General features: G+C 48.3%; 1 protein-coding gene across 2 annotated transcripts in view; it reads right to left on the bottom strand.

Moving 5' to 3' along the window:
- LOC128726681 (PDZ and LIM domain protein Zasp) overlaps positions 1-15,404 on the bottom strand; it is a 39,397-nt gene extending 23,993 nt beyond the window's left edge. For both annotated transcript variants that reach the window (XM_053820501.1, XM_053820502.1), the window contains exons 1-2: positions 15,156-15,404; positions 9,266-9,294 (exon numbers count right to left, since the gene is read on the bottom strand). The gene's annotated coding sequence lies outside the window, so the exon portion shown is untranslated. The remainder of the gene's footprint in view (positions 1-9,265; positions 9,295-15,155) is intronic.
- Between the last annotated feature and the right edge of the window lie 1,551 nt (positions 15,405-16,955).

Genomic DNA, 16,955 nt, shown 5'->3' with positions numbered 1-16,955 from the left:
GGTACGTCGGGGAGAAAATCGGACGTCCATCTGAAGGAATCACCCAAACCGGTGCCCGTATGATCGTGATCGCTCGGAGATGGCATTAAAAACTGAAATTAATTAACAAAACGGTTTCTAAATGCCTTCAACAACTTTTGATCTCGTCTTCCCAGCCCACTGGGTAAACTACAGCATCCGACCTCTCGATGGTGATGAGTTTCACGTCCGGGAGGAGTCGTGTTGAACACTTTCCCTCGTGCTAGCTGTGAAAATGATTGCCCCGTTTCAACCGAGCGGCCTATGACAGAGAGTAATGGGTAAATTGTAGCTCGCCCCGTGAGATGCGCAAGCTGTATGCAAATTTCATCCCGCCGGCTGGTTTGCTGGCTCTTTCATGTCACATCAAGATGAGGCCCTCGAACGGCACGTCATCGCACGATGGCGTGATTAATGGAGAGTTTCAATGGCGTCCCTCAGCGGGCGGTGGTTCTAGGTGGAAAGTTTGTCAAGTTTGTCGAGCGTTAGACGTGTGATTGCGCGCGCGAAGGGCTCGATAATGAAGGATGCGAATGCTTTGTGTCCAATGGTCAATCAGTTCACCTTGAATAAAGAGGACTGCGTGGTGTTAGAACGTGCCAATGGACTGAGCGTTTGGTGGCTACAAAGAAAGGAAACACTTCAACTTAGAGGGCTTTTCACGTGTTAGATTGAACGGTGTTTGAAAGCTACCCTTTATCGTTCCATTGATTGATGACGTACGAGGTGTGATTTTGCTATAAATCATATTTTTGAAGCTCTTCCTCGTTGAAAGCTTCATAAGTACTCTTTCCACTTATTTACCGGAAAAAAAGCACGCTCTCAAAGCACCAACTACAACGCAAAAATGGCATTCGCTTTAATAAAGTAGCCCAGTTTTCCCTCATTGAAGTACTTTCTCTCTCTCGGCGCACGGCTAAGAGTGTCATAAAGATTTCCCCGGTGCGAAAATTAACGTCGAAGGACACGCAACCTCGACGAGGGCGCATTGTTGAGGTTTGATCGATTTATCAGCCCGTTCGAAATTGCCTCACATGGTGCTCGTCTCGCAAAAACTGTGTCTCGCTCTCGCGTTCCACGGCAGCCCTTTAAACACTTTCCATTTCGCTGATAAATTAACTCGCCTCGCGCTTTTTCCGCCAGCGCGGGCTGGTCTCACGACACCGATCGGACGCGCAGATCGTAATCATATTTCATTTGCAGTAAGCTTTTTTTTCTCCCTTTTCCCGGTGCGGCCTTCGGTCCAACCCCTGGAACCGCGTGACATCATAGACCGGAGCGAAGCAGTGTCATTTAGCGTGCACTAACTACGCTCTCGCGCGTTGTTTTCCTTTCCGTTTCATTTTTTAGCCCCACGCGGGGTCGCTGCAAATATTTTCGCCCGCTCGGCATTCTTTTCGCGCCCGTTTTCAGCGAGACGCACGGTTTCGGGTGAGAGTGGTACCGATGGGGTGACATGGGAACAAGACAAACACGGGACGAAAACCGAGCAATCGTTGTGTACACCGACACGTCCGGAAGGAGTTGATGACGAAACCCGCCCACAGTGTGAGTCAACGGTTAAAATGTTTCGCGGGCCATTTTCATGCTGAATTTCGAGTTGGGGCGAGAGTGAACAAAAAAACAGGCAAATGAGCCTTTTTCCTCTTATGGAGCCTTGACATTATCACTCGCCCGTCCGAAGAACGACCAAAGGTGTTGCAGCTATTCGATTCGAGTAGAACGAGTTACCGTGACCATTTGAGAGGAAAAACATGCTTACAAGCCCGCCAGCAGGAAGCTCTGGGAGTTGAAAATGGAAACCAACCGGTATTTTCTGCGCCCAAGTGGATCGCGTGCAGTTTTCTTCGTGCCGTTGGCTGTGTCGCCCGAAAGTGAAGCAAATAAAAGGGCTAAGAAAAAAAAGGGAGTACGAAACAAATAACTACCCCCAAACTGCAAACCCAGCGGTTGGCACAGAGAGGCTCTGGAGGTCTCGTAACGTTGTTCTTTCACGCCGCAATGGCATCACGTCGCTCAACGACACCACGAAAATGGAGCGCTTGGCACGTTCGAGGAGTTTCGCCTGCTTGCGTGCCACAAATCGCAAACTACAAATCGACAGCCGTTTCCCGCGTGTGCTTTCGCTCGTTTTCCAGGGTGGAAGGCGTTTATTCTGCCACGACGCGAGTGGCATCTCTTCAATGCGGATGGGTTTTTCCGACAGCCGATGGGCGTAGGAATAATTACCAGCCGACAGACAAGAGTTTTTCCAGCATCTAGCTCCGGTTAAAACTAGCGAAACAAGTGGAGCTGTTCCGTTTTGTGGAACGTTAAGTGAATAATAGGCAGCTTTCCACAACCAGCAATTGCTTTTAGTAAATTTTACGTTAAGTAAAAGCTCGTTTTCGATCGAGATTGAATTAACTGTTTGCATAAAAGCAACGGTCTTGAGCAACCGAGCTTCAGAACTTGCAATTTTGACGTCAAACAAATAAGACTATTTGTAAAATGCTGCATCATTTGTGCTCAACTTTATCGGCCGTTTTAGTCAGTGAGTTGAATTAAAAGTCCCAACAACTCCTTGCCCCAAACAAAACACCTTCAACTCATTTCTAGCTGTTCTTTTCCATCCGTTACGCTTCCCTTGCTCTTCGCATCGCGCGGCAACGAAAGTGATCGTATTACTAACGAGCCCTCCAGCCCTCTCGGAACAAATGAACGTACAAAAAAACCCAGAACCAGGGGAGAAGATGCCATTGCGATCGAACGGACCGATTAAACCCGGTGCCTTCATGCCAGAGGACAGGCCGAACAAACGCAGGATGTGAAACAATTATTTCCCAGTATTTAAGAATTGTTCCCGGCCCGGGATCCCGTGACGCGCTTGCAACCCGAGCGGTTTTGCAGATGAAATCCATGTTCCGGGGAAGAAATTAACATCATTTATCGAGCCACAGCACGCTCCGGGGCCACCGTACCGGTTCGTTAAGCGTCAAGTCAGCGCCCGTGCAGCATTCTAGTCCCAGTTCTCCGGAAAAAGAAGCACCGCCGGAAGGTGGGAAGGTACCGTCTCTTAATGCGCCTGGATCGTGAGATTTCTCATAGATTACGTGGACGGAGGACTCGGTCCGGGCCCGAGTGCACTGAACCCAGGCTAGGTCGCGGCTTCCTGGGTGGTGGCTGGTTCCGGCAAAACAGCTCAAGGTGTCCGTGGTGACGATTCCGTTGACACTTTGGCTCGGCTTCGGGTGGACGCCCGTTAACAAGCGTCCATTTAGCTGCCACTCGTAGTGCTTCAACGGTCGTGAAGGTGATGATTTAGTGCGGTGCAGCGATCGGTGAAGTGCTGATGGTGCAGCTTTTTTTTTTAATTTATACGCGCTTGTGGAGGTTGCTGGTGCTGTGAACCGTTGGTTGGTTTAAAAATATGGACTTGCTTTCACGTCATGGTGCACAATCGCGTGCAATCGAGTGGTTCCAGAATGGAAGGGAAAAATGCATCCGCATTCGCTTGTGGAACGAGTAGTATGAGGAATTTGTATTTCAAATCTAATTGTTCGGGTGATAGGGTATTGTTGAAGGAAAAACATGTCTATCGAATTGAACAACGCCATTAGATAGATATTGTATGTTCCAAGGATCTTCCGGAACAAGAAACTAAAAATAACATTTTGGATATCCTTCAAAGAGACAACTAACTACAAACTCAAAAAAATTAAATTGTAATCAATTTGTCTCAATTCCGCTTTAAGAGTATATTTCCTTAAAATCATCTCTCTGCATGTTGCATCCAATTAATGTGCAACAAAACGCCTCAGTAGCTTGGAAGTGATCAAAATGATCCAATTTCCCATACTATCTAAATAAACACAATTGTTGTGCCGTTTTCAAGCCCCATCTTTACGCCACTCGCATAGACCAGCTCTCATAAACAATTAGGACGCGAAGGGCCCGCGTAACGTGATCTTCCCCCATAAGCGGACTTGAATAGTCTTCATTAAGGTTTCAAATTTATTAAACCACGGTGAATGGGGCCACCCTTGCCCCCGAAATGAAAAACCAACACAAGTACCGCTCGATTTAACGCGCCCACCACCAATGGCTGGCAGATTTGTGCTGCAACGAACGTGCGCCGGTTTCGAAGCAAATGTGCCCGGCTCGGCGAAACGGTTGATGATTCATTAAGAAATGCACCCGGGGCGGCTTACCGGACGTAATGGGAGAACCCGTGGAGCCGTTCTAGTAGACTGATTTATTTCGAACCGGTGCATCCTGCGCCAAGCCGCTGGGCAGCTGCATTAATTCTGTGCCCAAGTCCGGAGACCGTGGCAAGCGATCACTTGCCGTCACGAAACCAACATCCGACGTTTTTCTTCGATCGGCGTGTTTACGCTGCTGTGGGACATTGAGAGGGAAACGAAACGAAAACTAACGTCCCATGGATTGGTGGCACCAATCGTTTTTTTATTTTCCATTCTTTAAACAAGCTGGATTGCGAGTGCGTGCATGGTTGCGTGATAAATCAGAGCAGAAGAATTCTCCGACACCCGGAGCCCGTATGAATGGACTCCATTCAATGGCGTGATGTGATCGTGTTGATTTCTTTTTTTGACATCTCTGCTCTCTGCTTTTGCAAGAAAAATAGGGCTTTATCGAGGATTTATTTCGCACCTAAAAAATACACAACAAACTGCTGCCAGTGCTTGAGTGTGTTGAATAAAATTTAAGTTCTCGTGTTTTCCTTCATTCGTCGTTGGTTGAAAACCATCTTTTTAGAGATAGAGAGAGAGAGAGTGGGGGTGATTTTTGCAACCCCATTTCCACACCACCACGCCCGGGGGAAGTCTATCTCTCCACCTGTCAAACATAATTATTTAATGACCCAGGTGAAACCACTGCAACTCGTATGTGCGCATTGGACCAAGCGTTGGGCCTTTCTTCGCCGGTGCCTAACATTGACATTGAATTTCACATTCGCCTGTCACTTGAACCTACGCCAGCCTTTCGGCTTGTTTATTTTTTTGTCTCCTTCCCTGCTCTCACTTCTCTTTTCCCGCGTGCATTCAAAAAGGGCCACCTGCAGTCGAAACCGGGGGACCCACGATCGCTACTATGTAATCCCGGGCCCAGCGCAAACACTTTCCCATGGTTCGCGTTGCGATCCGGTCGGAGCGACCTATTTTTAAAATGCTCGCACTCGCGCACTGGCTGAGCTTGAGATCTCGCGCCACCCAGAAGCCGTCCTTCGAGTGTGTGGGTCCGCGTATTTAATGCCGCTTGGCGAAATCAACCTCCGTCCCGGCTAGAAAACGCAAAGGTTATGGCTGGGCCATCTCCACCGAAAGGTCTCCGGTTGCAAGAGGTAGTGGAAACGTTCCGGAGTGAAAAGAAAAACTCCTCAGCGTCATCATCACAAACGGCAGTCAATCATGTTTGGTGCAATGGTGTTCAGGCAAATCGTCGGCTGCCGGTTGGATGGGAACTGCAAATTGGATACTTGAAGCGTCGTCACGTTTGTGATGGGGTTGGAATAGGGTGAGGCGTAATTGGACCCCACATTGGGTAATGAGAGGTGACCGGTCCAATTGCAGTACTGCACCAAACGCGGGTTAAACGGTGCCCCGATGCTCAATGAGACGTGATTTTGGATGACGAACACTTCGGGCACATAAGATATAAGAAAGTGCGATGGTTTCCTCGAAGGTATGATTCATACGCGAAGACCACTTGTTGTTTTATTTATTTTTATCAACAACTATTTGTGCATTTAACAAGCAGTCATTCGATTGGCCTTGGCAGCGAATTTAATTGATTATTCATCCCTTCCAACACACAGGAGTTTTGTTAGTGCAATTAAGATCGGTATATTTGCGAGCAAACAATGAGTATGAGTACGTGGGATGTAAAAATAACCTGCACAATCTGTTTCACCAACAAAAATGTCCTCAAACAGCATGTGCAAAGTCAGTTCGAACGTTCCATGATCGTGTTGCGTTGATGGCCGGGAAAGTTGGATTGCGTTCAAAATGAGACCCGAATCAATTCCATTCGCTGTGGCCCTTAGTTCACCCCAAGAACCCCAAGTTTAATCAACACGCAAGCCCGCACAATTGCAGCATAAACATCGTCGGTGATTCATGCACCGTCCTCTCTGAAGCCCGTTGCAATGAAAAGAGAAATTTTCACCACCACGGGAGTAAGACGATTGCGTGCAGGTTTGCTTTTGCTCCTCGCAGCTTCGACCGGGATGGGCTTCGGTTTCATCCGGGTTGTAAATCATCCGTCCTTCGGTTTAATTGCATCCCTTGTGGATGTTTTTTTTTTGAAGCGATTCCTTTTAGTTTCTTTGCCCTTTTTCGCACGCAAATCCTCACGCCCAAGCCCCGCGGGAGCTTTCATCGGTGCCAGCACATTAGCATAAAACGGCTCGAAGGCTCAGCTTCAGCTTCCAAGATCGGCCGTATTGATCCGGTCACGTCGCTCGCTTGTCCTGCTCGGGTGAAACTGCCCTTTCGGAGGCACGTATTAACACGCTTTGTTTCACATAATTATCGTCCATGCAGACGGTGGGAATTAAATTAGGGTCGGCTTGATTCCGCAACCCATCGATCGCACGTCCGGCAGGCCAGATCTGTTGGTCCATTTTCGGAAAAAGGATACCTGAATGCTCTTTTCTCTGGAGTCCGTGAGCGTTCCTTTGCGCGATCGACTGGCGAATTTTAAGGTCATCAAACCGAACGAGAGTGCTTTCGCGGATGTTGGAGTCCAGAGCCTTGAGAGAATCGATCGCGCGCGCTTCGTGACGTTGGGCTCATGAAACCCTGCGTGCTCGTGGGCAGCCAAAATGACTGCGCATACATTTCGTGGACTCCGAAAGGGAAACGAATTTGGTCGATCGGTCGCATCCTGGTGGGCTTGGAACAATGCGGAGGAATGTGACCTTTTTTTCCACATCGCTCTTGCTGCCTCGATGCATTCCCGCGGTGGCCCTACGTGCGCGTGCAAAGGTAGAGCAAATAAATGCTCGTAAATGCAGTTTCTGCACTCCCATTAACCGACCGGATCTGGGCGGTCTGGACGAAGCAAGAAGACCGGAACGAACAACTGAAGCAACAACGACCACGTTCGGCCCACGTACGCTCGTAGCCCACCAGCGGGGTTGTGGAAATAATTTCGAGTTGTAAATAATGACGTTCGGGGTTCGTTCGAATGTTTTCGAGATGATTTAGAAAAGAAAAGAAAACAGCCCGGAACATAAACTGTCGAGAAATCGACCATGAGCTCACGAGTGAAAGGGGTGAAAGAGGATTGGAAAACCTCAAAATACATCCCAATGAGCACGATAAGTTAAATGTTACAGCTTTGTTTCATTTCAGCTTTGTATCGTTCAGCAACTCAAGTCGCTTAAACTCGTGATAATGAAACCAGAAATGTTTGTACGAAGAAAAAAAAAACCATTTAAAACTCTCTTCTAAAAGGTGCTTACAATTTGAGCAAAATTTTAGGTTTTCTTAAGAAACAAATACTACTAACATGACCCAACGATTTTTCCCAACGACAAAGAAGCTCCGTCTGTTGTATTTGAAACTTTTTCTTTGAAACCGATCCAACTCACCAGTCGATAGGATTAGGAAAACAACAATCGACGGTCACATCTGGTTCAAAATTCGAAGTACCTCAGTCCCACCCAGGCCACTCGCAAGAAAAACATCCCCAAGCCCGGTGGCACGAAGAAAATTTCCCTCTAACTGCCAAAAGCGCACCGGCTGCGTCGAAGTCCGCGTTCTAATTATACCCTTCGCAACCGTCCACGGGTGCGCGGTGGTTTTGGTTCGCTAATCCTTTCCCCCCATGGGAAGTTAACATGCTTTCCATGCAAACACACTCACATATACGGCCGCGCGTGCGCACACGAGAGCCGATTGCATCAGAACGGGCGGGCGACCCCAACGGATGGATCGTTTTCCCGTTCAACTCGACTAAACAGCCCTTTCATCGGTTGGTGCAGCTCGAACCGCGACCAACTAGTGCCACGGTCAATTGACGATGGTAGGAGCTCGGAAAAGGCGGGCATTTGTTTTTCCAACCCGCCAGGGCGTTATGTAAGCCGGCGGGAGTTATTTTGCTATCGGAAATATCTATTTTCGGTGCACCTAGCCGAGGCGATCGATGACAAACGATTGTCGCCGTTAAATGACCTGACTCGGAGGATAATGATGCATTCTGCAGACAAAGCAACTGCGAGATGGCGATGAGTGATCGCGTCCCGGAGTCAAACGGCAGACGATCGGTTCAAGGGCAACGGACGTGAAATGAACGAGAACCTTCTCTCGAGATCGCGCAAGTGAAAGCCCATCCGGGAGAGTGCAGGAAAAAAGGCACACATAAAAATAAAGAAAGAGAAAGTGAAGCCCGCCAGTTTGGCCATCACGAGAACGGGTTTTCGCAGACGCGCCATCTCGATCGGTGCGCATCAATCTTCTCGAGTGGCTCGTCTCGCGTCAAACGCAATCCATCCGCTGGGGGAAGGAGACGTTCTTGGGGTCTTGAAGACGTGTGTCCGTTTCCTTTTGGCCTTGCCTTAGCCAGACTTGCGTCAGGCGTGACGCAAAACGGCACGAAGAATGGAGAAGGATTCTTGCGTAAGCCGCGCTTCCGTCCAGAGGGCGCGCGAGGAAACCAGAACGGCTCGATTTTCGTGACGCCGGGAAAAAAGGTGGTCGTGTTTATTCTCTTTCTTTCTTCTATCTGTTTCCCTTGCTCTCTTCGCTTCTGAAAGGGGTCGATTTCCGAATGAAATCATGTGTCGATTGCGAGCAGCAGGCATGAATGTGGAGATACGCCGTTTACTCAACAGGTCCCTTGAGCTGACCCAGTTTCCCAGTTGCTTCAGTTAAACTGTTAATGTTTAGACTCGAGCCGGAGGTTCTGCCCTTCGTCGTCAATTCGAGCAAGCGATGGTCCAGAAGTGGAATTAATGGTATGCTTTTCCGACCTAAAATTAATTGCATTCGCCAAATCGAAGCCGGCAGCAGTTGAGTGACGCTTAGTTTCCGGCCTCGATTGAGCTTGTACTCCGAGCGTCGGTTTAGAGGAGAGATCAGGTTCAATCATTGCCACTGTTACACGGAATCGAGCAGAATGTCAAATTAAATTAACATGCTGATTGGAGAAACGAACGGACGCATCATGTCCTGTGATCATGTGAGCTCCCTCTCAAGCAGTACAACTCTTGCGATTTCGTCTTCCACTTTACAACACTTACCTTACGATTTGTGTAGATACAGGGAAATGCTGCAAATAAAGAGAAGCGAGAGAAAAGATGCTCAATTCGTTTCGAAACATAAAAATAAACCCCCTGAGTGGTGATTTAATGCTTAATTGCATCAGTTAAAACCTAAAATATCCCAATACAATTGCCCACTGATGGCTTTGCCGGATGATTAAGTGCTTTCGCATTATGTTCTTTCTCTTTCTCTCATTTCAATTTTCTTTGTGTCTGGTGGTGATTCACGACATCAGTTCAAAACTGGCGCTTTATCAAGGGCTGTTACTGCTTTGGAACAACGATGACGACTGGCTGTTTTGTAAAAACCGCCATTCGATTAGGGGTGACATTCGAGATAATGTTGCAAAGCCACGAATGGGTTCGACTGTATCGTGAGTACAACAGATTGTAAAAAAATTTTCAATCAAGCTGGAGGTTTACTTTTTTGAACCATCATACATTATAGAGTTTTTCCAACATGCAGGCAAATGATTATCTCTTCAAGCAGTAAAAAGTAATTATAAGAAACACTGTCATGGAAATGCAGGATCGGATGACACAGTGCCAAGCTTTAACGACAGTTATCACCATACTCAATATTGGTTTAAACTAATTAAATATTGGCATCATTGGAAGGGTCAGTTTCGAGAAAAATATTAAAGAAGTCGTGCTTTAAAACCGTAATAAAAAGATATTGCTTATGATGTATGTCAAGTTCATGTTGGTCAAAGCACGAAGCATCACTGAAAACATTCCACTCGGTGTTGGTTTCCAGCAATACACTAAGTGGCACCGACTATCAGCGAAATGTAGAACGGTCACCAAGCTTCTAAGCCCATTCTAACAGCGATAACAAACTCTCCACCAACCGGCCAGCTGGGCTCACAATGCCATAGACAAATATCATCAGGGAGAAATGTGTTTACCCTGGCAGTGGGCTATCGAAGCCCTTCTCGGCCACAGCGGCGTGGTCAATATCCCAGTTTGTGGCTTATCTTATCACCGCAGGTTCGCTCCGTCACGTCGCGGGCTTGGCCAGTTTTACACCTGAATAGATTGCGCACGACCTGTTTGGGACGCGTTTCAGTCCTGGCTGGTTTGTTGCGTTTGTTTCGAAATCAGACCGGTAAGGAATGTCTGACACGCAATTCCTATTCACGGCCGATGGCGGGCGTATTTTTTTTGTACGAACCATCGCTTTCAGCGCACACGTTAACCGGGCATTTATTAATCCATTGTAGCAAAAAATATTTATTGGCTGTCGGAGCGATAAAAATGTTGTCCGTTCGTGTGCCTTTTTCTTGCCGAATTCAGGAACGGAATAAAAACAACATAAAACTTCGCGCTGGGTTTTGCAAACGTCGCGAATCACCGACCGAAGGCCAATCGAAGGAAGCAGATGGTGGACCACAAAAAAAAAAGGCTCCCAAAAGCAAATCACCACGGGGTTCGATATGCCGTCGAGACGCTTGTGGTGACGATGCGCAAAATCGTAAGGACGACGGGGCGCGATGGAGACCTCAAAAGAGGATTGAGCAAAAAAAACACACACACACACACACAAAGTCCGACGATGGTCGTGTTGGTGGTGTTGTTGCGATTTATTGTGTTACCGCATGCCGGTTGCTAAAAATAGCCCATCCGAAGCATTCTGACGCACCCGTGAAAAACTCGATCGCGAACGTGTTCGGGTTTGGCGAAAATAATGAAAAAGAAACACACACACACACGCGCGCTGACTAATTCGGTGGTGGAGAGGCAACGACAAGGAGCGTTGTAATCCTGCCAATTCCTCCCACAGACCCCAGGCAGGAGTGAAGTGTCATCCTCACCGTCCTTTTCCATCATCACCGAAGGGTCGTCCTTAACAGCGGCAATCAAGGAAAAAAAAAGCTCCATTGGAAGAGCATTTGGGCGTGTGTGTGTGTGTGTGTGCGAGAGCATATTTTTAAACCCCATGCGTGGGCCAGCACCAGGACCGTGAGGGCGCAAAATTATAAATAATGCTTACCTTCAGCGCGCGCGAGCCGCCGATTACAAAATCGTTCCGCTCGAAATAGGTTAGGGTTATGTTTCGCGATGGCCACCCGACGCTCCGGCTCCCAAACCGGGCGCCGCCGGATGCCATTGAGAAAAGCCGATGGCGCAACGATGGCGTTCGAGCGGGAAAACGGCCTGGCCACGGGAGTCGGTCGCGCGCATGACGAATGGGAGCCGTTAGAATGTGCCGAGTTCTTTTGCTTCTTTTGTAGGTCAGGATGAGACTGTGACTGTGGTATGCCAAGGTGTTTTTGGCTGATCGCGTTGGTGGTTTGCGATGACAAACGTCCGGAGGAGCGTTTGGTCCGCAAATTAGCTGCACCACACGAGTCGTTGACACACGCTGCCAGAGTGAGCGGAATTATGGGACGCGTAAATGATAATTTTTCTTTCACTGAGCGTTTGCGTTTGATTCGATTAACTTCTACCACGTTGAGGTGCTATATCAAGCAAAGTGACACGCCCGTTAGGATGTAGAGCATGTTTTACACAACAACGCTTTGCTCGAGGTTGCGTCCGATCGCGTTAAGCTGTTTCGGAACCTGACAAATCGACCAAAAAAGCGCCAGACACGAAAAAAAAACCCTTCGAAATGGGATCAAGATGAAATCCTATTTTTACGTGACCAACTTCACCGCAATAAGTTCACCGAGACCTTCGGGAAGGGTTTCGTACAGAATGGGTGCATTCTTGAGGGCCACAGCTCGAAATAATTCACCTCAAGTGTAGCACGGCGTGTTCCGCGGCTCGGCAGTGATAAAGTGATGCTGCCGCAGGCCCAAAAATCGAGCCAATTTATAAGTAGTCCCCCTTGCGAGCGGTTTGCAGCTCGTAGTTTCAATTCCACCCCCAGGCGCTTGTGAAACCGACACCGAAACCGGAAGGAGCGGGGATCATTTGCTTAAACTTGAAATTCCTCCCAACCGGCGAACCGGAGGCAGGAATGCTTGCTCGCGACCTTCACATGGGCGCAAACCGGCTTTGGTTGGGTCGAGATGCGATCTCGCCGATGTAGTGGAAGCGAAGCGGAAGGTGAGTTTGAAAAATATCTATATTTTTGCTGCCACGATCGCTGATTGATCTGCCCGTGGGTCTGAAGCCGCAATGCGGTGTGTAACATATGTTCCACTTGAGCTTGGGGTCCTTTTCTAACATCACGCGTGAGTCATCGCTGGTGGTGCTGGGGAGACCCAGGTTGCTGTTTGCCATTATTCAATCGTAGAAAACGGCATTTTGATGGCGAGAAATGTGTTTACCCACAGCGCGAGGTGTTATTTTGAAGACGAAGCACGAAATTCCATCATCACTCGCGGTACGTAATTGTGGCCATTGAAAAGGCTTAGTATGCGCGCGTGAAGTGATGATAAAAGGCCCAGCGGGAGCTCGTTATGGGCGTTGCCTTAAGAACTGCACGTAGGTGGACAGATATTTGAGGTTTGAGAAGCTTTTTTATTCAAATCCACCCAATGTAGTAAAATATTCAAGAGCTCTTGGCTATGTGTGGTCAGTAATGCTGTTAAGCTTAAGCTTTTTTTATGCCCCAAAGTGTTGTGTATACATTGTTATGCATGAAATTCAATTTATTTTACAACACTAAACATTTCTTTGGTAATAATCTTATGGTGATTTTATTGTTAAACTTCACCACACAAGGAATTAACCTCACGCCTTGAAAAGGATAAACACCAACAGCCTTTCCAATTGTTTGCGTACAATGAAAGTACGATCCAGGAAAAAACTACAGGAATGCCCCAAACATCTGCCAAACGTTGGTCGACTTCTCGCTTGAAGGTGTTGCTGATGCACTGTAAACATTCCATCCCACGATAGCCACAGAACGGAAGCCATCGTCACTCCGGTGAGGCAAATTAAGAACAGTTTAAGAACACGAAAAAGCGCCCGCCATTGTGGCTCACCATTTTTTTTTTACTCTCTCTCTCTCCCAACGATCCCTCCCTCCAACACCTGGTGCCACTGGGAACAACCCCCCACTCTAGGTGGTCGGATAATGAACGATCAGTTCGGTTGCGTGGGTGTTTGAACAGCTGCGTCCCACTTCCACCACCCTTTCGGAGGACCTCGAGGACGAAGCCGAGTGTAATGGTGGCTGGGTATAAAGAAAGAAGAAGAAAAAAACCCACCAACAGCCCGCGGTTTCGCACCTCTGCAGTGTGGAGCAAAAACCCGTATCACGCGTGTGTGCGTGTGTGTGTACGAGTGTGTATGTGCCGCGCGAATTATGCTCGCGTACGAGCTCGCACGCAGCAACCACTAACCGCCAAATCCGCTAAATATACGCTTCACTTTCGAGCCACAGTCCGTGGATGGGGGAATTCTATTTTCTCTCACGTGTGGTGAGTGAAGGAGAGGTAAGAGATAGGGCGAAAAGTAGACCGCACCTTAGAGAACAAGTTTTTCCTTCGACGGGCGGAAAAGCGCGGTTGTTTTCGCTTTTCATTCCACCTCGGTCTCAGCCCATCTCTCGAATGCACATGGCGAATTTTCTCTCGTTTTTTCTGACGGAGCTTTTTTTCTTTCCTCCTTCGCTCGATAAGAACATCCGCTGTTTTCCTCTTTCCCACCCAGAAAGCCCTCCCTTCCCCGTGGGTTTCTACCGTTCGAGCGTTTATATTAATTTCTTAACGGCTTCGCTTGAAGCTCCTCGTTCTGGATCGCTTCTTCACGGGGGCAGCAACTCATTAAACTGGTTCCCGGCGCACAGCCTCCCAGGTGTGTGTGTGTGTGTGTCTCTTTTCTCACTCGCATTCTCTTGCTCTCTCTCTCTTTCTCTCTTTGTTGCTCTCAAGCGGCACGCAAGCAAAGTCCTTCGCGACTAAGCGCGAACGCGTGCGCAAATGCGTTTGGAGGGATTAATTCGTTCGCATTTAAACTCGCTCCCGCTCGAGCCTCATCCCCTGAGCAAGCTCCCCACAGGGTAAGGGTCAACGAAATTGCAGACACCCGCAGCTCGTTGGCCTCTTATTACCACCCCTTGTGCGAGTGTTTTCGTTTTTTTGATTTTCCTTTAATCCCGATGAGCAGCAATTTAAATCGAGTCAACGAGCGGTGCTTTGCATATGTCACGCGCAGAAGAACCGATCGACCGATCGCGACCATAATTTTGGCGTCCCGGAGCGCGGCCAGTAGGAAAAAAACTGTTGGCACAAAAACAAAACACACACACACACACACGCAGAGGACTTCGAACCCGCGAGCCCTTAGCGGTATCGGTCGCGAACCTCTGTAAGCGGATCAACGCGGTGCAAGCTGCATCGCACTTCCCAAGGCAAGTGTTAACCCGGTCCGGTTAGGAAGTTTATTCAACTCCCGGAGTTCCGAAGGCGCAGGACGCACAATTCGAACGTACCTGCGAAGAAGGCGCGAAGAAGCGTTTCAATTTTTTTTTCGCCCGTTTTACAACGAGAATGGAACGCGCATTCAACGGCGAGAAGATCCTCCATCTGAACACCACCAGTTGGACACCATTCTGGCGCGTTCGTGTGCATGGGTGTGAGTGCGTGTGTGTGTGTGGGGGGGGGGGTGGTTTTTCGCCTCTTCCATCCCGCTACCGATAAAACGGATTTCGCGTGCAAAAAAAAAAAAATACCCACACCCCACCGTCGGTGGAACGCGCGCTGGTTTGAGAGTCGTATTTTTAGTTCCTCCTCGTGTAGGACGTGTTGTTTCGGTCGCCCTCGAAACGGTCTTGTACTCTCGTGTTTTTTTTGTCTGCCCCCTCTTCCGTTCCGATATCCTTGTCCCCTTTCTCGTCCCCTCCTTCCGGTTGTCGTCGATTGAGCTTAGTTTGCAGTGGATTTCTCGTCAAGAAGACGTGTTGCTTGCTTACCTTTCGAGTGTGGAGTGCTCGATCCTTCGCAGCGACGATCGGTGGCTGCCCAAGCGTCCTGGAACTTGAAGAGAATAAGGCGATCGGGATGTGGGATGCCTTCACACGTACACGTCGATCACACTGTTGTTCTGCTGTTGGCTACGCAAAACACTTTCACAAACTTCGGCACCGGTTGCGGGTGGATTGCATAAAAAAAACACTGATATCTTGCTCTAACACCTTTTGGCTAGCTCTCACACTTTTATGCCTAACCTGTCGAAGTAGAAGAACCTCACGGTTGGTTAATGTGCTGGTAGGAGGAACGAACTCACAAAAAGGTTCCTTGGGACATTGACAATACTTTTTAGAAGGTTCTAGGAAAATGCCACCGTACACCTTTTCCGCGGGCAAAGCTGATGGTCAGTTTTCCGTGCTCAAATGAGAGCAGAATGTAGCGACATGGCCGAAATGGAAATGCTTCGAGAACAAACCTATCCGGCACTTGGCGAAGCGCAAACGGATGCGAGATGTTAAGTGAAACCGAACACAGCCACACCACCCGATTTGGTCGTGTTGATGGTCCTGATCTGGCGGCGGAACCGGAAGAACGGCACACGAGTGGGCTGCGTGAGTGCGAGGTCAGGGAAAGCGCGATTTTCCGACCGATACGAGGAAAAAGGAGCTGCTCTCAAGCGGGGAAAGAGGAAATGGGAGCACACACATACACGCAAGCACACACATGGACCACAAAACCCGCCGAAACTACCCCGTATCGGCGCAACAAGCAAGTAAACGGGCGGGATGAACAAAAATGTTTGCTGATTTTTATTTTTAGATTCACCGAAAATTCTACCGAAATCGACGAAGGAACGGTCGGGCGGAGCGAACACGTGACGTAACGTGAGGAAAGTTGCGACGGTTTATCCGTTTGCTTGGCCGAGAAAATCGGCCACCGATTGACACCGTGAAACTGAGCTAAAATGAAGCTACAATGGGCTAAAGGTGGCTGCCCTTTTAAGCGAACGGGTTTTAATTTGTGTTTTCTTGGAGGTAGTATATCGAGGACGATCACTTCACGATCAAATCCTCACGATCACACCGTGCCTATCCTTATGATTCACGCATGCACGCACGGACATCCACACACTGACACATCCCTGTCATGAATGCACAAGTCACACGTACATGAATCGATCCTCGCCAAGGATCGTCAAGGATCAAGCGTCACCACAGCCACCACTTTCACTGCCTGTTCGATCCTTGATCCACAACAGCAACGTGTACAACGGTTCACTGCCAGGTAATCCTCGAAAACCCTGCGGACACCTTGCGTTACAGGAATTTTAAGCGCCACCACTGAACAACTTGCCTTCTGCCCCGAGAGACACCGACTTGCTCAAAGGAACTTTACCAACAAACGCGATCGATTCGGCTCGCAAACCTCCAAGGGCCGCAACACCGGCCGGTTCACTCACGGGAGGCCCCCGAAGGCACTCACCTTATTTGCCGTCTCTTTCACATGACGGACATTGCGATTGGTGCGCAAGCGATAAGCACCGTCTGCACAGTGTGCAAGAGGCACAGGCTAACATGGTGAGACGGTTCTTTAATAATGGCGTTTTGGCCATGTATTTTTTAAAAATTTTCAATTTTTGAAGAACAAATCAATTTAAAATATTTCGGGCTTAAATAGTTAATTTGGATTTTTAAAGAGAATGACATGTCCTTCAGAACTTTTATCAGGACATGCTTCATAAGTATACAACACCTTTTATTGATTTTTGCAACCGATTAATAAAACATATTATTCCTATTACC

Source organism: Anopheles nili, chromosome 3, assembly GCF_943737925.1.
Source record: "Anopheles nili chromosome 3, idAnoNiliSN_F5_01, whole genome shotgun sequence".
NCBI lineage: Eukaryota > Metazoa > Arthropoda > Insecta > Diptera > Culicidae > Anopheles > Anopheles nili.
This window is presented reverse-complemented; position numbering and strand designations above follow the sequence as displayed.